We start from the raw sequence: 16,826 nt of genomic DNA on the forward strand, positions 1-16,826 counted from the left end.
AGCAGGAGCAGAGGTCAACAGGCCCAGGAGCATGAATCAGAGGGGGATAAAGACATAATTTAAAAGACTGTTACAAGATGAGGGAGGTGTCAAAAAGAGAGCTAGGGCCTGAAAGACCTCACTGACAAGTTGGAGAGATGCCTAGGTATCATCTGATCTTTAAGGGGATCTGCCTGACCGGCCAGAGACTCTCATTTGATACAAGCCTTTGGTGCCATCTGCTGGTAGCTCTTTATGCATCTTTGGGTGACTTAGATGCCTTGCATCTGCTGTGGGGACTGTCCTGCATTCCAAATTGCTAGCGAATCAAATCCTGGCAAGGATCATCTGAATCTTCCGTGTACTGAGCAGAGACTGAGGTGCAGAGACTATGCTCCTCAGCTGATCCATGACCCAGCCAGACCTGGCCTCAGGTCTCAGAGGCTCCAGCCCCTCAGCTCAGACAAGCCCCAGGGGACCCAACCTTTCCAGCAGTCTTATTTCCAAGATGGCTGGCGTCACCCTTAGGGGGTCTCCAGGACCTGTATCTGCTTCTTCATCTAGCCCTACTAGCCCTTCCCCAGTCTTCTACACTTACTTTTGCTTCCACGTAGCTGAGGAGGCTCCAGACCTCTAAGCCCAAGCAGTCTCCCCTGCCCCAGAAGCTCCCACCTCCTCAGTCCCATGTGCTCGGGCCTCAGCTAAACAGCTGGCTCAGGCCCCTGAATTCTTGGAAGTTGTCCCTACTTCCCTCAAGGGCCTTCCACCACCTTCGAGGTCCTTTTTAAAAAGTAGAGAGCTGTCCGGGTAGTGGTGGCACACGCCTTTAATCCTAGCACTTGGGAGGCAGAGACAGGCGGATTTCTGAATTTGAGGCCAGCCTGGTCTACAGAGTGAGTTCCAGGACAGCCAGCCACAGCTATACAGAGAAACTCTGTCTTGAAAACACCAAAAGAGAGAGAGAAAGAGAGAGAGAGGGAGAGAGAGAGAGAGAGAGAGAGAGAGAGCTGGGTCTGGTAGCATACACATTTAATCCCAGAAATCAGGAAGCAGAGGCAGGAGGAGGATCTATGTGAATTAGAAGTCTGTCTACACAGCAAGTTTCAACCCAGCCAGGGTTACATAGTTTAAAAAGCAAACAAACAAAACAAAAACAAAAAAAGTAAAAAAACTTTACTTTTAAATATTTTTTAGATTCTTCTGTTTTTGTTTTATGTGTATGAATGTTTACCTGTACATGTTTTGAAAGACTCCGGCTAGAGTTCCCACTCAAGTCCTACGAGGCATGCACCCAAGAAAAACGAAAAGCCATCTTGATGTAAAAAAACATGAGGCATTTTTATTTCAGAACTCTGGTTCAACCCCCAATCTCACACAGGAGACCAGGAATTGACCACAAATCTCAGAGGTTAGGGGATTTTATAGGAAAAAGGTCTGGGGAGACAAAGGAATTGGTGTGGCTATACATGATTGGCTATTTTGAATGTCGTTCGTGCAGATCAGAGTTGAGAATTCTTAAAAAAAAAAGTGAAATTCCTAGCAAGAGGGGAGAGTGCTATTCAAAGTTCATACTGACCCTTAGCTAACACTTAAGAAAACCAAATGGCACAAGATCCATCACTCAATGTCTGGCCAGGCGTGTCTCAGGCGCTTCGGCCGGACACCTCCTTGCCTTATCTCTAAGATTTACACCCCTGGTCTGGGCTCTCCTAACAGCTTTTCCCTGTGGCCAGCCGCTTCTTGCAGGTCTGGCCCCTGTGGTTTTCAGTACTGGTCTCAAATTTAACTCTTTCAATCCCGGGCTTACGTGGGCAAGTACCTGCTAAATTTTTATATTCTTTTTCAGTTTGTATGTAGACCATATACACCACATGTGTACCTGCTACCCACAAAGGTCAGACTTATTCTCTGGATCCGGAGTTATAGATAGCTGTGGGTGCTGGAACCCCAACCCTGGTCCTCTGCAGCAGGAACCGTCCCTCATGGCTGAGTCAGCTCTCCTCATTAATTCTGTGAGGCACAATCTTTTTTCTTTTTTGGTTTTTCAAGACAGGGTTTCTCTGTGTAGCCCTGGCTGTCCTGGAACTCACTCTGTAGACCAGGCTGGCCTCGAACTCAGAAATCCACCTGTCTCTGTCTCCCAAGTGCTGGGATTAAAGGCTTGCCACCACAGTCCAGCCATGTGAGGCACAATCTTACATTGCAGGTCCTGACCTCATACTTTTGATGTGGCTGAGGATGGCCTTGAATTCCTAACGCCTCCACCTCTCAAGTGCTGGGATTATAGGCATGACCCAGTTTTATGTGTTGCTGGGGATAGAGGGAAATATTCTGCCGACAGAGCTACGTCCTGAACCCTCGGAACCTTTCAAAGAGAATAGCAGAGGACCACCCATCACAGGCACCTAGTGAAGAGATGGAAGTGTCACAGCCCCAGGGACCTTCTCTGACCTTTACTCTGCTCTGTGGGGTGCCACTATCCGTGGCCTGCCAATCAGAGATAACAAACAAGAATCATGCACCAAGCACTCTCCCCAGCATTGGGTGGCCTTAGTCAAGCTTGAAGAGGAAGGTCCAGATTCAAGAATAAAGAGACACAAAGAGCCCAGTTCAAGTGCAACTTTCCTAATTGTAACACACCCCACAATGATCCCTACCCAGCAAGTCAGCAAGAGAGAGGGAAAGGTTGCCACCACCTGTGGGAACCCAGCTGATGAGGGTCTGTCCATAGGTTGGGTAGATTTGCCCTGGACAAGAAGGAAGAATGAACTTAAAATCCCCAACCCTAGAGTTGGTTTCTAAGCAACTTAGCCAATAAGCTGTATGGAACTGCTGTAGCTACTGCTCTGTGCCTAGCTCCACCACCAGCAAATATTTCCATGAACAAGGCCCATCTCTGTCTGGGGACAAGCATGTCTTTGTGGTCTGCCAGCCTCCTGGCCACCCACAGGCCATGGTTGCCTGTGGTTACTCAAGCCATTCAAAACACAGGGCTTCCCATACCACTCAGAAAGGGCTTTCCCTTCTTTCTTAGAAAATGATATAAAATAGTTGACTTCTCAAGGTATTTGGAGGAATGACAGAAATGATGAGATGTTCTTTCTACCTGGGTGACCCAGCACAAGATGCACACATTACCTAGGGACAGTGATGCTTAGCCAAAGTGGCTAAATCTCTGTGCAAGTCCCATGAAGGGACCCTTGACATGGGTGAATGCTAAGAAAATACTTGACGTGTGGAGAAACAAAAAGCATCTACTCTGGCCCTAAAAATGAATGTTCCCCTGGGAGTATTGGATACAACACGACAAGCAAAACTGTCAAGTGTCTGAGAGAAAGCATGGAGAAGAGCTGTAGCCAAAGAACTTGGGCTCAAACAAGAAGACATGAATTTGAGTTCAAAGAGACAATGTGTGTATGCTGCTATGGGGCACAGAGCAGAGAGGAGTGATGGCCAAGCTATACAGCTCTGAACATACAAAGTGTAAGAGTCCCTTGCCAGGCATGGTGATTCATGCCTGTAATTTTTGCATTTGGAATGCTCAAGCAGGAGGATTACCATGAGTGTGAGGCCAGCATGGGCGTATAGTGCTACCCTGCCCCAAAGAACAACCAAAACCAAACTTCTTTTGTTGTTCACCTCTCCCCAAAGTATTGTCAAGAGACACATTACACACCAAGAGGTCTTAAGTCCAGACCTCACTATGGATGGTATCAGGGGCACAGCTGCTTAAAGACTTTCTTCAGGGTTTGAGGTAAAGGTGAGTAGCAGGAGGCAGAGAGAGCTTGGGGTCTAGTTCAAGGAGGACCTTTGGATACTTGGTTAGGACTAGGCATATAGGAGGCATAATCCCTTCATGTACAATGAGCACATAACTAAGGTGAGTTTCAAAACTCAGAGAGCCCTGCTAGGCTCTCCACCTACAGGTCCTGAGCAAGAACTTTCTGAGGGGCCGGAGAGATGGCTCAGTGGTTAAGAGAACAGGCTGCTCCTCTAGAAAAGTTGGGTTCCGCCCTTTCCTCCTCCCCACCTTGAGAACTAGGTCCATTGTTGCCCACCGCCCGAGATCTGCAAGCTGCGAACCCACGAGTTCCCACTTGGACTTTTGCAATCAGAGATAACAGCAATGGCCTCAAAATGGAAGACTACTACATCTTGGTATTCTCACCCAGTATATGCAAGATACTGGCAACATTATCATCATGCAATGCTTTGGATGAAAAGCCACCAGAATGCCTACAGAAAGTTCAGGGATTCCTATTTCACTTCCCCATGGTCCTTCCCTCCTGGAGTTCTTCCCTGGAACTCTCTTGCTTATGAGGCTGGGCCTCCTGGGAACTCTCAAGGCCAGCACATGGCATGGCAGGAGTCTCCCTACAGTGTTTACCATCTCAAAAGCTCTGGGCAGCCTCTGCATAACAGCAATAGAACCCAGGTATCCACAAGAGAAAATGAAACACTGTATGAGGAGGAGGAAGAAGAAGTAGAGTCGGATTCAGACGATGAAGTGGAGTGTGACCTGAGCAATATGGAAATCACAGAGGAGCTCCGACAGTACTTCGCACAGACTGAAAAGCACAGAGAAGAGAGAAGAGAGTGTGCAGGTCAGAGGACATACTTGCCAGAGTTGGTTTTCTCCTTCTACCATATGGGTCACCGAGATTGAACACTGGTCAACAGACTTGATGATAAGTGCCTTTACCCACCAAGCCAACACAAGAACACCATGGAGTACATTTCTTTCCTTGGTCTCCAGAAATAAATTTTAGCTTTTTTCAGAATTCAAAAAAAAAAAAGAAAAAAAAGAAAAGTTGGGTTCCGTTTCCAGCACCCATGTGACAGCTCACGACTGCCTCAGAATGAAATAATATAATATAATATACAAAAATCTTTCTGTAACTTCCCTAATAAGGCATTTGAAATCTCATCTCCTTGCTTTGAGTGCAACAGAAATGTGTGTGTGTGTGCGTGTGTGTGTGTGCACGTGCACACTCACATGCCTGAGTGCAAGAAGAGTCAGAGACCAGAGGTCGACACTGATTTCTTCTCTCTCTGCATTAGGGTAGAGGGTAGCAGTGGAGATACAACCTAGGCCCTTAGGCCCTTATATATGCTAAGTGTCCTGCTTAGTCTTTTTTTGTTTTGTTTTTGTTTTGTTTTGTTTTGGGGGGGGTTATTTTGGTTTTTCGAGACAGGGTTTCTTTGTATAGCCCTGGCTGTCCTGGAACTCACTCTGTAGACCAGGCTGGCCTCAAACTCAGAAATCTGCCTGCCTCTGCCTTCTAAGTACTGGGATTAAAGGCATGTGCCACCACCACCCCGTGTTTATTTTACTTTGTATATGAATGTTTTGCCTACATGCATATATGTGCACCATGTCTATGCCTGATGCACTCCTTGAAACTGGGGTGTTCCAAGTAGTTGAAAGCCATCTTGTGGGTACTGGAAATCAAACCTGGGTCCTCTGTAAGAGCAACAAATGTTCTTAATCACTGAATCATGTCTCTAACACACACACACACACACACACACACACACACGATCTGTCTTTATAGCCTTGGCTGTCCTGGAACTCTCTGTGTAGAGCAGGCTGGCCTCAAACTAAGAGAGACTTGTATTCCAAGTGCTATCAGCCTGCTTTCTTATACAACTCAGAACCATGTATGCAGGGATGGCACCTCCCACATCCATCATTAATTAAGAAAATGTCCCACAGGCTTACCCACAGGTAAATCTGGTGGACTACTTCCACAATCAGTGTTTTCTCTTCTCAAATGAATCTAACTCAAGTAAAGTTGACAAAAAGACTAAGCAGGAGAGCAGGGCAGTGGTGGCGCACGCCTTTAATCCCAGCACTTGGGAGGCAGAGGCAGGTGGATTTCTGAGTTTGAAGCCACAAAAAAATCTTTTTTTGAAAGAAAGAAAGAAGGCTGAGCGAGGTATGAGGAATACACCATTAAGCAGCACTCCTCTGTGGTGGCTTGCTTCTTCTTCAGTTCCTGCCTTAGTGTGGTGGTTTGAATAAAAATGGCTCCCATAGGTCCATAGTGAGTGGCACTAACAGTAGGTGTAGCTTTGTTGGAGGAAGTGCATCACTAGGGAGTGGGATTTGAGGTCTCCAATGCTTAAGCCTGGCCAGTGTGTCACTGTCACTTCCTGCTGCCTGTGGAACTCGGATGTAGAACTCTCAGCTCCTTTTCCAGCACCATGTCTGCCTGCATGCCACTGTGTTTCCTACCATGACCATAATGGACTAAACCTCTGAGACTGTAAGCCAGCCCCAATTAAAGTGTTCTCCGTTATAAGAGTTGTCCTGGTCACGGAGTCTTTTCACAGCAATAAAACTTAGCTACCCTGATCATGGATTGTAACCTGGATGCCAAATGAGCCCTTCCTCCCAAAGTTGTTTTGGGTCATGGTGTTTTATCACAGCCATTAGAAACCTAAGATACTGATCAGCCCTCTACCACTGAGCTGGATCCCCAGACCTGTCCACCATATTTTCTGAGATAGTTCTCTCACTAAAACTGGAGCTCGTTTCTTTAGCTATCCGGGGCAGTGAGACCTTGGGATTTACCTCTGTGCATCCCCAGTTCTGTAGTCGCAGGTATGCCATAGCTACAGATGCCTCACCCTGTTTCTTATGTGGATGCTGAGGATCTGAGCTGAAAACAAAACCCAAGGCATCATGCATGCTAAGTAAGCCTTGCCTACTGAGTTACATCATCACCCAGACCTCATTTTCCTTCTCTTTATCTTCTATGTCAAGCCTTCTCATTCCTCTTCTTAGGATGGGGGCCCCTGTGCATTCTTACAGGTAGACAACATCTTGGGCTCTCGAGGCTGCATGCCTTCCCACCACCAGGGCAATCCTTTCATCTGCTGATGCTGTTCATGCCTTACTTGATTTCTGAGTTGACCTGCGTGGTAAGGTCTCAGCTATTCATCTAGCAACCAGGGTTCAAATTCAAGGTGCCCCGGAGGATACAGTACCTATGCAGGCTGAACAAGGCGAATTGCAGCAACTGTGATCATAGGTCCTCGGTTCTCCCTCCCTCCCACCTTCCTCCTAAACATAGCTCCCCTGCTTCCTACAGCCCAGGGCTTTGGCAACACTTCTTCCTCCTAGTAAATAGAAGTTAGGAGAGGGCAGTGATGAGGACAAATTCCTATGCTGGACCCCAAGAGATCAAGTTAAATACTCAAATGAACCCACTCAGCTAGAGTTCACATTGGACCTGTGGGGACCTCACTTGCAACACCAGTCAGGCCAGCTCTGTGGCAGGAAGAGGAAGATGGTCTTGCACAAAAGAAACCAGAAGTCTCCAATTTCTCTGTACGCTCAGAAGGAATGCAACTTCAAAACAACCATTTAATTCTCCCATCTGTTCTACTTCCTCGTTACTGGAGTTTTTAGGGTCAAAGCTGGGCTTGGCCACTGGGCCTAAATATACCAATTAAAGAGACAGTAATAGTTCAAAAAGCAGAGAAAGGAGATTTATTTCATTGTGGTTACATTAAGAATCATAAGTGCCGGCAGTTGTAGTGCACACCTTTAATCCCAGCACTTGGGAGGCAGAGGCAGGCAGATTTCTGAGTTCAAGGCCAGCCTGGTCTACAGAGTGAGTTCCAGGACAGCCAGGGCTACACAGAGAAACCCTGTCTCAAAAAACAAAAACAAAAAAACAACAAAAAAGAAATCATAAGTAAAGCAGACCAGTGATCCCTCACCTCCACCTTCATGAACTTGTAATGCCCAAAATTAACCTGTAAACAGCACCTGCCCAAGGACCAGGTAACTTCCTGGAATGCTGGGAGTTGTAGTTCTTGGAAAATAATAACGCCTCATGGGAAAGTAGAGTGGCCTATATGTTTGTCCTCATTAAAAAAAACTCTGTCTTGAGGCCATTCTGCTGGGAAATCCTAGGGAGGGGTTCTGATCATAGTCCATCTCTTGGTCAATATTTAATAAAGCTTGCTTTTCAGGCTGGAGAGATGGTTCAGAGGTTAAGAACACTGTCTGCTCTTCCAGGGGTCCTGAGTTCATTTCCCAGCAACCACTTGATGGCTCATAACCATCTATAATAAGATCTGGTGCCCTCTTCTTGTGGGCAGGCATACATGCAAGCAAACTGCTGTATACATAATAAATAAGTAAATCTTTTTAAAAAAGAAAAAAGTCTTGCTTTAAATGTAGCCCAAAATGGTAGAAATGGTTTTTTCTCTGGCAAATGTCAGGTTTAGCAGACTGACTTGATGTTTAGGTTCAAAGTGTGGTCTGAGAAATTGTCATAACACCAGGGCTTCAGAAGTTCACTTTGCTTCCCTTATGCCATGTGGTAGCTAGACTGCATCCCTTGACACAGGACATAGTCACTGGAGAGGAGGGAGCCTCGATTGAGAAAATTCCTCCATCAGACTGGCCTGTAGGCAAGCCTGTAGAGAGCAGCTTCTTAATTAGTGATTGATGGGGGAGGGCTCCAGACCGAAACAGGAAGAATAGACCTTGCAGGTTAAGGGTTCTGTCTGCAGTTAAGGTGGTTAAGAATAAGTTCCTGTTTGTCTTGGGTTAAGTCCTTGCAAGTTAAGGTTTCTATTTGTAAATAAGAGTAAGTTCTCGTTTCTTAGATCTGGTGTAAACTGCTTACCAGCCCATTCACAGGATATAAACCTTGCCTTTGTTCCATCCCTTTCATTGTGTTTTTCTAACAACACCAACTCTCCTGTTGAACCCCCTGATCTCTCCCATAAAAGGGACTTCAAGAGGCCAGTAAGGGCTACTCTCTCAAATCCCAACTTAGGGTGAGACATCGGGCTAGCCAGTCCTGGGTACATCCAAAATAGGGCTTGTTTTAAGTGGACAACCTTAGATTTGGTCATTTTTCCTTGCGATTCTCAAGTTTAGCATGGGCCCAGCTTGTGGGTTATGCCACCTGTGGGATGGTTGTCCTAGGTTCTATAAGAAAGCAAGCTGATTAGAACCTGAGGAACAAGACAGTAAGCAGTGCTCCTCCATGGCTTCTGCATCAGCGGCCTCCTCCAGGTTCCTGCCCTGCTTGAGTTCCTTCAGGATGAACAGTGTTGTGCAAGTGTAACCCAAATAAGCCCTCTCCTCCTCAGCTTACTTTTGGTCATGGTGTTTCATCACAGCAATAGTAACATTGACTAAGACACCCCAAAATGGGGTTCCTCCATAATTCTTTCAAGGTTTTGGGTTTTTTGTTTGTTTGGTTGGTTGGTTGATTAGTTGGTTGGTTGGTTGGTTGGTTGGGCTTTTTTGTATTTGTTTTTGTTTTGTTGTTTTGAAACAAGGTCTATTGTAACCCTGAGTGTCTTGTCGCCGGATTCTCTAGACCAGGTTGGCCTGAAACTCTGAGATCCACCTGCTTCTGCTCCTTGAGCTGGGACCAATGTCTGTGGTATCAACCCAGCCAGAATTCTTAATTCTTTGGAGCACATTGTTTCAATACTATTTCAAGTTCCTGTACCTTCTTATAGTATCTTCTTATCCTGCCAGGATAAGTACACCCTTCTCTCTTCTACTGGGCCCACCTCAGCCTACTCTGGCTTACAAAAGAAATACTACCTTGTCCCAAGCAATCCTTAGGGCCAGGTGGTGGTAGAGCATGCCTTCAGTCTCAGAGGCAGAAGCCTGTAAATCTCTGTGAGTTTGAGGCCAGCCTGGTGTAGAGATCTAGAGATCGAGTTCCAGGATGGCCAGGGCTATGCAGAGAAACCCTGTCTCAAATAAATAAATAAATAAATAAATAAATAAATAAATAAATAAGAGCTTGTGCATATATGATTATGTGCTGAGAGGATCATGAGATCATGTCATACAACCTGGATTTTTTTCAATATGTATTTATTTGTTTATATGAATGTCTTGCCTGCATCTGTGCTTGTGCATCCTGGTGCTCTTAGAAGTCAGAAGAGGATATGAGATCCCCTGGAATGGGAGTTACAGATGGTTGTAAGCTGCCGTGTAGATGCTGAAAATCAAAACCTGGTCTTCTGCAACAAGTGCTCTTAACTGCTGAGCCATCTCTCCAGCCCCCTTACTTAGGTTTCTATTAAACTTTTATTATAGAGAACTCACCAGAGATGACAGTTTATAGCCACTCGAAAGTCTTTATTGGAGTTGGGTGGAGTGGTGTACACCTTTAATTCCAGCACTCAGGGGGCAGAGGCATGTGGATCTCTGAGTTCAAGGCCAGCCTGGTCTGGTTTCTTAACACTGACTCAGACTGCTGGTGGCCTCTGCACAGGCTCATTAGTCACAGGGTTTGTTAGTCATGTCCCTGACATGCCGCACAGCCCTCTTTAAGGTGAAAGGCACAGAGATAAGTCAATGTCCTGAATGCTTCCTCCTGAGTCACTGTGGATTTCAGAAGCCAACTGGTTGTTAAAAAAATAAGTCCCTAAGACCAGGACTGAAACTACCACTCCGGTAAAGGCAGCCTGAGGGCGCGATAAAAACAAGGGGGAAGTTACTTAGGGTGGCAAGGGTCAACCTGAGACAGACTTGCTGTTCTGTTTGGGTGCTGAAAGCATTTGGTTTTCCTCCTAACTCGGCTGGTGACTGTGTCTTCTCCCCTGGTCCTAATTTGATTGGCTGGTCTGAAGAGTCTGAACACCCGCACTGAAGGAGGAAGGGGAAAAGGATCTCTAGCTCCAGGCCATCAAATTCCTGGAAGGGTGTGGAGGGCCCTGCGTGTAACCAAAGGTTTTACCGGATGGAGGGATCAAAAAAAAAAAAGATTTGCATAAAAATCTTAACAAGGTGGGCTGGAGAGATGGCTCAGTGCTAAAGAGCACTGGCTGTTCTTCCAGAGGTCCTGAGTTCAATTCCCACCAACCACATGGTGGCTCACAACCATCTATAATGGGATCTGATGCCCTCTTCTGGCGTGTCTGAAGACAGTGGCAGAGTACTCATATACATTTAATTAATTAATTAATTAATTAATTAATTAAATCTTATAAAGTGGTGGGGAGGCAATAAAAATATTTGAGTTCATTGTCTAAAATACAAGTTTTACAATATTTGAAAGAAAAAAATACATATTTAAGGAGCTTGAAAGTGTCTTGTCCCCCAAGAAATTCCTTTTCCCAAGGTTGGGCATTTAGATAAAAGCCATGCTCCCCTTAGAGACTTGAAGAAAGTTCCTGCTTGCTAAAAGGGGGAGGGGGGTCATCCTCGTTATCAGGCAATGGGAACACGAAGCTCTTCCATTAACATATTACTATGGTGCCTATTAACTTGTCAATGTCCTAGGCTCCCTCAGTCCCTGCTCACAACCCCCCCATTCCCATTTAACCCTGGTAATCTACACACACACACATACACATACACATACACAGAGCTTCTCCTTGCTCTCCAGGAAAACAGCCTTAGCCGGTTGGAATAAATTTTTCCCTTCCTCCCCACGGAGCACCTATTTTGGTCTCTTTAACCGCACTCATTTTCATTCAGAAAGAACCTTCAGTGGTTAAGAGACTTTTTTTCTGCTTTTTACTACTTCCTTGCCTCTTTAGTTGACCTGTTGAGGATCAGTGTGAACCTGATGGTTACTGGGTCTAGCTTGTTAGAGTTGCCATAGCCCGGGCAGGCTGTGACCCTATTAATCCAGGCAAATGCCTCTCTCTGCTCTTCCCAGTGTGGCTACATAGATGAAGTGTTTCACCATTCCCTGCTCTTTAATTAGCACTGGAATGGGCGGGCGGCCAAGCTTAGCCTATGGAGGCTACCACAGCTTTTGTCCTAAAACCCCAGTTCCAGGTTGAAATGGGAAACCTTGAATAAACCCTGTTGTGCTGCTGGTTTTCATCCAGTGTGAGAGAGAGGTCACCCACTCAGCCTTTAGTTCCTGTCAGTGTGGCCACAGATCACACCTCTGGCACATGGGACACCATGGTAACTGGTACCTACTGGGTGAGCAAGTTGTTTCAGGAAGCTGGAGGCCACTTTTGTCTAACTCAAATAGACTGAAATCACCACTCTTTATGACAGACTTGGTGACCTTGAATGGCAAAGTGTCACGCTCCACCCTGAAACACCTTTAACCTGATAGAAAAGAAACATTGGACTAGTGAAACTGATGCTATATTGGATTTACTAATAAACTGGCTTACGAAATATTAAGTCACACAAAGCAGAATTTAGCTTAAAAAAAAAAAAAGCTGCCTCCAATATGACTGGCAGATAGTAGTGTACTGACCAGGCTTGTTGGAAACTATAGGAAAGAATGTTTTGCACCATAACTGACATTTAGGTGACATTTAGGTGAGAGAGTTTCTGCTAATGTTGGTTCACCAAGACTGACCTCCAATTAGGCTCCATCCCCATAACAATAAAAGACAACCCTGACCTACAACCAGCCATTAGGCCCTACTCTTATCTAAGAACTTGCCTCTCAGGGGCAGCTCAAGGGGGCAGTCCAGGGTCACAACCATCATTAAGTCCTGGTCTGCCATTAAGTCCCCAGAGCTCTTATTAGGAAATCACAATCCTGCTAAGTGGGCAAGATGGACCCGGGTAACAACTGCTGGAAAAGAACAACATAGGTGTATTTAAGGATAATTCTGGCCATACCTTTGCTGTGTAAATCTTCCATCTGCCGATTGTCCAGACTTGTAGTCTCCTGTCTGTTTAACTCGCTCAAAGTGTGACCTGGAGCCAGAACCTGAAGGAGTCTTAAGAAAGGCAGCTTCTGTGGGCTGTATAAGCCTCAGGCCTATGTAAGTTGTTAACATTGTCTGTTCCAGCGGCTGGGCATGCTGGTGCAGCGCTTAGAGGTAGATCCCTTGGCAGGTGCATCTCTGTGAATTTGAGGCCAGCCTGGTCTACATAGTGAGTTCAGGATGGGCACAGTATAACTCTGCCTCAGAAAACAAACCAAAGCAAACTTTCTGTTCCAGGCTGGCTCCCTTTTGTACCTCAGCCAAAACCAGTCACGTGCTATTATTAAAGAGTTCTTTTTTTTTTTTAAATTAATCTTTATGTGGAGTGATTTCTCACTGGGAAGGCATATTAATTCTACAACAACGATCTTCAGAACACACTCATAACTGGAGTTTTTAGGCTTAAAGCTCCTGTTCGGACAACCCCAATAAGCTAGGTTCTGCCATCACCCCAACATGCAGATCAAAGAAAGTGAGCATAATGCCTGAGAGAGGGACATGTGTTCAGTGTGACCACATTAGGAAGAAAGACACACCAAGGGCATGGGGACCCACAGTCTGTCTTCCAGGCACTAAAGAGCTTCAGGTTTAAGCAGAAGGAGAAAACTGGGGCAAGAGGCATTCCTAATGACGCAGTCCCCCGGTCTGTGTGTGGTCCTGCCCATCACTCTCAGCTCTAGATGGCAAGGTGGTCTGAACAAGTCTCCATCACTTCAGCTCCAAGTTGCAGCCTGGCCTTCAGGGATATTGCTTTCAACTGGTTCCTGTCTTGGCAGGTTCCACTCTTCCCGGAATCCAAGGTTGTAATGGTCAATAAGTAATGAAAAAACATCACCACCACCTCATACACACATGCTCACGAATGTGCACTCACACGCACACACGGAAAAATCTGAGATCAGGTAGACTGTATGCTCTGATGGAGATATACCAGCTACGTGGAGATTCAGCACATTTATTTTATACGGGCAAAGCAAGAAGCAGGTTAACCTCTGTAGGGGTCCCTGTTAGGGAACAGTCTAGGGCCCCAGTCATCAAGGGGAAAAGAAACTATAGTTAATACTTTCTGTATACCTGTCAACATATATTCTCAGACCAGAGGAAGGCCTTTTGACACACACACACACACACACACACACACACACCACAGCCTGATCCAAGGAAGGCCTTGTGTCAGAGGTCTGAGGCATCAGCATGCTTGATGGAATGTGCTCCTGTCAACAATACTCATTCATACAAAGTAGACCCACTCCCCATACTGCGGGTTTAGCAATGACTTATCTCTGTCTTGAAGGGGATGAGATGGGCTAGACAGAGATTCCTGAGTGACAGGCTGACCACTGCAGAGGTAAGCAGGTGACTTGAGGTAAAGGAGACAAACATTTACTCTTCATCTCCAATCTACTACCAACATAAAAGAGCTCTCACCTCAGAGAATAAAAGGGCATCTACTCTGAGCCATAAATGAGTGTGTCAGGATCCCAAGGAGGTGTAGTTACAGGAATCTTTGTAGTCAGAGGACAAAAGTCATTGGAGAGACGGCTCAGCAGTTAAGAGCACTTCCTGCTCTTCCAGAAGACCCAACTTTGGTCCCTAACGCTATATGAGGTGGCTCACAACACAACAGCTCCAGGGGGATCTGACACACACACACACACAAAACACAAAACCATGGATTATCTACATACACAAAAAAACATGGTTTATACACACAAAAAAACATGGCTTATACACACACAAATAAAAATAAAATTAAATTTAAAAAGAAAGAAAGACTACCTTCCAGAGGTGGAGAGATGGCTCAGCGGTTAAGAGCACTGACTGCTCTTCCAGAGGTCCTGAGTTCAATTCCCACCAACCACATGGTGGCTCACAACCATCTGTAATAGGATCTGATGCCCTCTTCTGGTGTGTCTGAAGACAGCTCAGTATACTCATATACATAAAATAAATTAAAAAAAAAAAAAGATTACCTTCCAAGGCTGGGGTTGTAGCTCAGTTGGTAGAGTGCTTGCTTAGCATTCACAAAGACCTGGGTCTGACCTCCAGTATACTTTAAACTGGGTGTGATGGCACAGTGCTAGAATCCCACATGACCCCAGCCTCATGTTTCCCCACCATCCCTACCATCTGTACCTGATGTAATACTGACATGGACATAAAACAAGAGCTTCTCATACCTAAAGTTAAAATAATCATAACAGAAGAGCAGGGCAGTGGTAGCACACACCTTTAATTCCAGCACTTGGGAGGCAGAGGCGGGCGGATTTCTGAGTTCGAGGCCAGCCTGGTCTACAGAGTGAGTTCCAGGACAGCCAGGGCTACACAAAGAAATTCTTTGCCACGCACACTTGCGTGATGGCGGTATTTGAGGTGAAAACTTCAAGGAAAGTCAGTCTCCCGCCTCCGCATTGTCGCCTGGCACCCCAAACTCAGAGGTGGCCCAGATATGTCCTCGTACTAGTGTGCTAGGAACTCACCAAGATATCATTTTCTTACAGCTAGCAAGAGAAAATTCGGACATTGCTTTCTGACCTTCACCAATGTTTCTAGCTATCCTAGTTTAATGTTTTAAGTACTAGAGAGTAATTGAAAGGTTTCTCTCACTCTAAGACATTAGCTGAAAGTGTTAGGTCAAGATTCTCTGCCTGCCTCCAGCAAGAACCAGAGAATTGGCATAAGAATACCTCAACTGAGAGGGCTCCACCCCTCTTCCTCCTGCTTCACACCTAGCTACCAGACCCTGCTGACCTTGGTGTGTGGGGGTCGTTTTGCCTACGTGACTTCAGTCTAGCACTAGGACTGGGGGAAGAAAGACTTAGACTCACATGTAGGACTAGCACTAGAACTTAGATGGGCTAGGACTCAGATTCATGTATCTCTCGCAGTCCCCTGGGCCCAGAGCACTTGGGCCCGGGGGATGTAGCACCAGTTCAGAGGAGATAGCTGTTGTTTTAGACCCAGTATGTTTTAGATAGCCTCAGAGGTACTTCAACTGTTGAGCTGCCAGATTTTTCATTTTATCTTTTACAATGATTGTAAAAGCCTCATGTAATATTTAAAGAAATACACTCAGATTTTACACCACCCATGTGTAGTCTGTTTGTCAAAGCCGAATCCCATCCCGTGCCCACCTGGCCAGAATCCCTTGTCCCGCGGAACAGGGACCCCCGTGAGAAATCCCGGTCCGTGGCAATTCTATCTCGAAAAAAACAAAACAAAACAAAAATCAGAACAGGAGAGTTGTCCTAGTTTCATTTTGTTTCTTCTATGTGACAAAAACAATTTAGGGGAAAGGGGGTTTATTTCAGGGCACCATTCCAGATTATAGTCCAAACATAGCTGGAAGGTCACAAGAGACAAGAGCTTCAAACAGCTGGTCCCAGCATATCCACCCACACCACAGGCAAAGAGATATTGTGGTGGTTTGGATATGCTGGGTCCATGGGAAGTAGTGCACTATTAAGGAGGTGTATCCTTGTTGGAAGTGAGTCTGTGGGGATGGGCTTTGACATCCTATGCTTAAGCTCCACCTAGGGCAGAAGAGCCTCTTTCCTGGCTCAATATGTACAACTTCAGATCAATATGTACAACTCTTGGCTCCTCCAACAGCACGTCGGTCTGCATACTGCCATGCTTCCCACCATGATGATAATGGACTGATCTTCTGAAACCATAAGCCAGCCCAATTAAATGTTTTCTTTTATAAGAGTTGCCTTAGCCATGGTGTCTCTTCACAGCAATGGAAACCCAAACTAAGACAGATAGGTAGGCATATTCATGCCTTCTCAATTGTGCTTAACTCTATTTCTCCATTTTATATAGTTCAGGACTCTTGCCTAGGGAGTAGTGCTGCCCACAAAGGGCTTTGCCCATCTCTACCTCTTTTGTTCTGGGATGTTTATAAGGATGCTATAGATGACAACTCTGGTCTATATGCTTGCATATCAAGCACTTTATCAACTGAGCCATCTCCATAGTTCCAATACAGTTCAATTAAAGTTCTTTCCCAGGCTAAGTATAGTGGCACAAGCCTTTGATCCCAGCACATGGAAAACAGAGGCAGGTGGATCTCTAAGTTCAAAGCTAGCCTGTTCTACATATCGAGTCCAGATATACAGAGAAATCCTATCTCAAAAATAAATAAATAGCTCTTTTCTCCT

At 45.6% G+C, this 16,826-nt stretch overlaps 1 pseudogene; it reads left to right on the forward strand.

Annotated features, from left to right (window-relative positions):
- Window positions 1–3,994: 3,994 nt before the first annotated feature.
- On the forward strand, window positions 3,995–4,707 carry LOC116100972 (annotated as a pseudogene).
- Window positions 4,708–16,826: the final 12,119 nt, after the last annotated feature.

Source organism: Mastomys coucha, unplaced genomic scaffold (assembly GCF_008632895.1).
Source record: "Mastomys coucha isolate ucsf_1 unplaced genomic scaffold, UCSF_Mcou_1 pScaffold21, whole genome shotgun sequence".
Classification (NCBI taxonomy): Eukaryota; Metazoa; Chordata; class Mammalia; order Rodentia; family Muridae; genus Mastomys; species Mastomys coucha.